We start from the raw sequence: 6,109 nt of genomic DNA on the forward strand, positions 1-6,109 counted from the left end.
CTTCAACTAAACGATGTTCATTTTAGGTACCTCATGTAGGGTTTCAATGTGTCATTTTGACACTTTTTTTATATTCTTAGAACTAGCTTAAGTGTGTGTATCCAAACGCCTCCTACGTGGATAAATAAATGAATGAACATGTGACATGTGGAATTTTATTTTATTTTTAAAAAACTCACTTTTACTTTCTTTTTTTTTCTTCAAAACATCTAACCCTAGTCCTCACCCCCCCACATCTTCTGCTTCTTCTTCAATGCATTTTTGTTCTTTCTCTTTGTCTTCTTCAAATCCATTAAAATCCATTCCTTGATTCCTCTTTTTTTTTTTAAATCAAAACTGCATCTTGAAACAAAAATAACAATATTATATAAATGGTGAAGATGCAGACGGAGAAAAAATTGGGGATTTAGTTATGAATGCTATGGAGAAATGTTATGGAATTTAGTTAGGAATGCTATGGAAAAATGTTGGGGATTTAGTTATTTAAATGGTGAAGATGCAGACGATGTAATAGCTTGTTCCTCCAATTTTCGTTGTTTCAGACACTGAAAATTAGGAATTTTCAGTAAGAAAACTGAAAATAAGAGAACTTCTCATTATTATTGGGGGTGGGAGGTTTTTTAGTTGTAGTAGCAGACAACATTAATGTAGAAGAGCTTAAACTTTATGTGATTTGATTTTAAAAAGAAAAAGAGTTGCAAATTCTTAGAGAATGCTGATGATCTTCATTTTTTCTGATGAGGTTGCTAAAGAAATTGACTCTTTTGTTGAAGAAATTGGATTCTAATATAACCCAACAAAGTTTTGCAGAATTTTTTCAAAAAGTTGTATGGTGATGTTGGGTGATGGAAGGTAGAGAAGTTACAGGAAGAGAAGAGTGAGGAAGAAGAAGAGAGCAAAAATATTTTCCAAGAAAAAAAGACTATTTCACGCGCATAAAATTCGTGTAACACACATGCTATGTTGAGTCAGCGAAAAGTGTCAAAATAACATAACGAAACTCCACATGGGGTGTCTAAAATGAACATCGCCTAATTGAGGTGTCTAAGTGAAAGTTGATGCCAAGTTTAGGGGGCCAGCGATGGGTTAGCCCTATGGAGAATTAAGGATGGTGATTGTGGCTTGGAAAGGATGGTAAGTTGACCTATTTTATGAATAATGTTGAATTAGTAGGGAAATAAGTAATGTTTGTTATGGCTTTGGAGAATGGTAAGATGACTTGATCTCTTAATATTGTTATAATTGCTTCTTAGGTTGGATCCACCTTTGGTGGAAGTGTTGCTTGTTGCTTTGGAATTATGATAGTGGCCATGAAGGGCATTGTATGAGTATTGTTGTATTGTTGTGTTATTATATATAAATGAGGCTATATGTAAAGTTCTATATGAAGCTATATGTAACGTTTTATGTAAAGCTATATGTGAAGGCATGATGTGAATGAGTTTATGTGATCTTGTGATGATCTTATGTAAAGTGTATAGCATTGCGATTTAAAATATGATTTCTCATGATGTATATATGAAATGATGTTGGATTATGAAGTATCCTTAAATGGTAATGTTGTGACTTGCTCGGTAGACTTAGATGTCCTTTCTTGTTACTTGAAAGCTCTTTGAATGAATGAATGTCTAGGATCGATAGACCTAAGCATGGTATCCTTTCTATGAATGATAAAAGAGGACTTCTAGATTATATCTTGAATAGGCTAGACCTAGCATGGTACCCTTTTCATGAGTAAGTTTAGACTCTTAAATGTGAATGTTAAACCTTGAAGTGGTGAACCCTAAGGGTAATGACCTTCTTGTGTGAAATGATAGACTTAGAAATGGTGGACCGGAATGGTAACAAACTCTATCTAAGAAAGTCAAATGAGTTATCCTTATGAACCTTGATTGGCCATAACTAAGAAATGGGGCCTTTCTTGGGAAGAGATACTATGAGTTGGTTGAACTAGAAAAGGTACCCTCTCTAGTACATATGTGAATGAAAATACTCTATGGGAAACTAGGCTAGTACCGAGTGGATGTGGTTAGGATGGTAGCCCTACTTGAGTATGAGACTAGGGCACAATGAACTTCCTTGGACATCCCCTAAACCATGTGCCTACATGGGTTGCTTACTAGTTCTACCTTTGGCAAATAGAACAACCTCCACGGAGTAGGATAGACTCCGGATCCCATTACTAGCTAGTATGGTCTATGTCGGTTATGCCTATTCCCATCATGTGGGATGTGCACTCTAGTTATTGGATAGGTTCTACAACGTGTAGGTAGTAGTATGAGATGGTATCTACACATGGCACGAGTAGGCTTTGAAGATACTAAAGTGAATTCCCTAAGTCTAACGACTATTATGTGAAAGTCCCCTTATATGCTTGAATGTCTCCAAAATGGTTTTTTAAAAAATGTTGGTCTATTGATGTTATGTTGTAAAGGAAATGTCCTTATCTAAGGTAATCTTGGAGAACACTTAAGTGTGCCTGAAGAAGTTGTATGGGCGGTCACTTCTTGTCTCACTCAAGTGTGTCTTAAGGTTATATTAGGTAGAGGTCCTATGGTAATGAAATGACATATGTTCTTTTAAAGTTAAGCATGGGTTGTATATGGACATATGTTGAGTATATGTATGCTTGGCTATGGTCTTATATGTTAATGTTGACTTATATTATGCTCTTATACTTGTAAAGGAAAAGTTTTATCAAATGATATGAAAGCATTTACTTCCTTGAAAATGTCCTTTTTGACATGTTTTTGCATGGTCTCCATACTTAGTACTTAATTGTGCTAACCCCTTTCTTCCCCTTTTTGGACTAAAATGTAGGGATTTGGAGATGATGAAATGTCATGGCTATTTGATAGGTTTCTAAGTGCTGAAGATGAAAACTTGGTGAGTCCTCATAGATTTGAGGACAATACCCAATATGTTCTTTTATGTCTTTTTAGTATTGTTTAAGTTGTATATGGGATTAGTCCCGAATTTTGTACTCTAAAGTAGTAGATGGTTTTGAGACATCATGTATAAAGTCTAGAAAGTCTTCCGCATGCTATATTTTTTTATGAAATGTTTTCTTGGTAAAAAAAGTTTTAAATTCCTTATGGTTTTAGTGTCTATGCGATGAATGAATGCTAAGTGGCTTGTATTAGACCTCTTCGAGGTCGAGTACGCCGGTTACGACTAGGGGGTGCTCCCGGGTCGTGACAAGATTTATCCTGACTATAGTATGTGAAAATTCTTACTATTCGGGTTCGCTCGGGTCCGCCCTTCACATGGGTAATCCAATAGATCAATTCAACGATCTTTCATGACTATGCCTGGATAATCTATGTATGACCTTAATCAGAATGCTCAAACTATTTTCATGATTGTAACTAACACCATTTATTATAGTAACTTAGTATGCTACAGTTCAACACATACAGTTTAGCCCATCATTGGGCTAAATACACGAAGAAAATTAATATTAAGAATAAGATTATTACCTTAGGACGAGCTTCAAAAAGATCAAACCGAATTGCAAACTTCTTATTGGACTTAAAAATATTACAAAGAAAGTTTTTAGAGTAAGAGAGAGAGGGGGTTTTAGATCGCTAAATTGATCTGTTGGATTACCCGTTGGATTACCCATGTGGAGGGCGGACCCGGATAGTAAGGATTTTTATATACTATAGCCAGGATAAATCTGTGTTAGTAAAGGTTCCTAATAATCTGAATGTGCGATTCGTCTTCGTTTTGGTATCAGAGCCATGGAATTATAGTAACTATAAATGCTACTGTTCAAACACATTTTTTTAAAAATGAATATCATAAAGAAGAAGTCTACTGTTAAAAACAGTAGGAAAGAAGAATATGATATACCTCAACACCTAGATCTACTTAATAAGTGGACTATTCCGAAAATATCGCCTAGAATCATATATTCGATGGGTACTTTTGAGAAACTTGGTTTCAAGCAAATGGTTAAAACCATAGAAGAGACTATCACGATTGACAGTGATCTATCACGATTGACAGTGATAATCAAACTTTTAGATTATTATCTGAAAATGATTTATTCCCTTATAGGGATATTTATCGTTTCATGCATATTGGCCTAGTACATGTAGCTTTTAAGCCCCTTACTTTGCGTGGTTTATCGAAAAATTTTATAGCAGCTTTACGTGACGGTAGAAATCATAATTGGAAGAAGTCTCTTATAGGGACAATTCAAACTAGTCTAGCATATGGACCAGTTTATTTTAATGCTTATCCTAACTTACAGATTTCCTTGCAGGATGAGAACTCATTAAGTTAGGATAAACATTAAAATAAACTGGTCCATATGCTAGACTAGTTTGAATTGTCCCTATAAGAGACTTCTTCCAATTATGATTTCTACCGTCACGTAAAGCTGCTATAAAACTTTCCGGTAGACCACGCAAAGTAAGGGACTTAAAAGCTACCTGTACTAGACCAATATGCATGAAACGATAAATATCCCTATAAGGGGCTAAATCATTTTCAGATAATAATCTAAAAGTCTGATTATCACTGTTAATCGTGATAGTCTCTTCTGTGGTTTTAACCACCTGCTTGAAACCAAGTTTCTCAAAAGTACCCATCGAAGTACTTTTATTTTTATTTTTATTATTATTATTATTATTATTATTATTATTATTATTATTATTGTTATTATTATTATTATTATCATCATCATTATCATCATTTTATTATTATATCATTATTATTTATAAATTATTTATAAAAGCTACTAAAAGGGTTAAACTTTAAAAAATGTGTAAAATTAATAAAACGACTAAAAGGATCGTTACAACGAGATATAAGTTGATGTTCTCAGTTAATAAGACTTATATTGGTAGTACTACTTTCCTAGAAAAAGAATATTCAAAGCATCACTTTGCATCTTTTGGATTGGAATAGACGACTCTCCTTTAATCAACTATTAAAATGAGCTTCATGGGTTGGTACCAGATAATCACAGAAAGTTGAAATGGGATGAAACAAAACGTGTCATCAAGCTGCCCTTCCTGAAATCATCAATGGTGCATCATACAGAGGAGCTAATAAGATTTTATGCTTGTGCTGATATGTCTAATTTGGTGTTTAAAACTATCGTATTGTTAATATTTTGGTCCGAAAAATGAACGAGTAACAACAATAATAGTATTAAACCATTTGTCTTATCTCATTCATGAAATAGCGATCCTAGCTTAGTGGTAAATGTTTTGATGTTCACCTTTCTTTTCAATAGTATTTTGGAACCTACAATTTCATTTTACCATTTTTTTTAATAAGACATATATAATTTCTTTTTATTTTTTTCACAATTTTTTTGTTTATAATATGATATCTTTGAAAACATAATGTTTTTAATTTATATAGTAATATTATTAGCAAGAATTATTTCAAATTAATAAGATATTTGGTCATTTGTTGCAATACATTTTGTTAGATGATGTTGTATCAAAATTATATTTACTAACATGAAGACATAAATAGTTTAATTCAAAATTTTAAAATATTGTATAATATAAAGAATAAACAATTTTTTAAATGTTTTTTTAATCTAAATTTTATATTATTTAAATGACAATAAAATCATAAAAGTCCACTATTAATTAAAAATCTTAGGGTCTCAAATTTTTGGGGCTTAAAAATTGGGAGGATGCCTAGGCTTAAGGAGCTAGGATGGCTTACATAAGGGCAATATCAAAGCTGTAAAGCCTAAAAGACAATTTAAATGGGTATGTCCGTGCAAAATGGTACTGTTGTTGCTGATATCTTCGACATTGTAAGCTTGAGTAGGCCTGCAATTGAGATAGAGATGATAAACTGGAACTTGGTTGCGGGATAAATCCGTAAAGATTTTAACTTACTCTGCCCCGGCATAGCATATCTTTTTGTTCTCGATCCACCCCACTTCATCCCGCGTAAACGCATAATTTACTATCATTTGTAAAATAAATTGCCTAGCTGTTTTTAAAAAGAAATTATTGTCATTTTTCAATGTTAAAACTTATTCATTTATTAAACTCCTTTAATTTAAATGAATAAAATAAGTGAAATGTGTATAAAAAAAAAATCTTGTTGATCCAAATGAAAATTTTCAAAT

The 6,109-nt window shown here is 32.8% G+C and overlaps 1 protein-coding gene across 2 annotated transcripts in view; it reads right to left on the minus strand.

Moving 5' to 3' along the window:
• LOC125877105 (glucan endo-1,3-beta-glucosidase 12) overlaps positions 1 to 6,109 on the minus strand; it is a 343,740-nt gene that overhangs the window by 230,251 nt on the left and 107,380 nt on the right. The window lies entirely within an intron of this gene.

Source organism: Solanum stenotomum, chromosome 9 (genome assembly GCF_019186545.1).
Source record: "Solanum stenotomum isolate F172 chromosome 9, ASM1918654v1, whole genome shotgun sequence".
Lineage (NCBI taxonomy): Eukaryota > Viridiplantae > Streptophyta > Magnoliopsida > Solanales > Solanaceae > Solanum > Solanum stenotomum.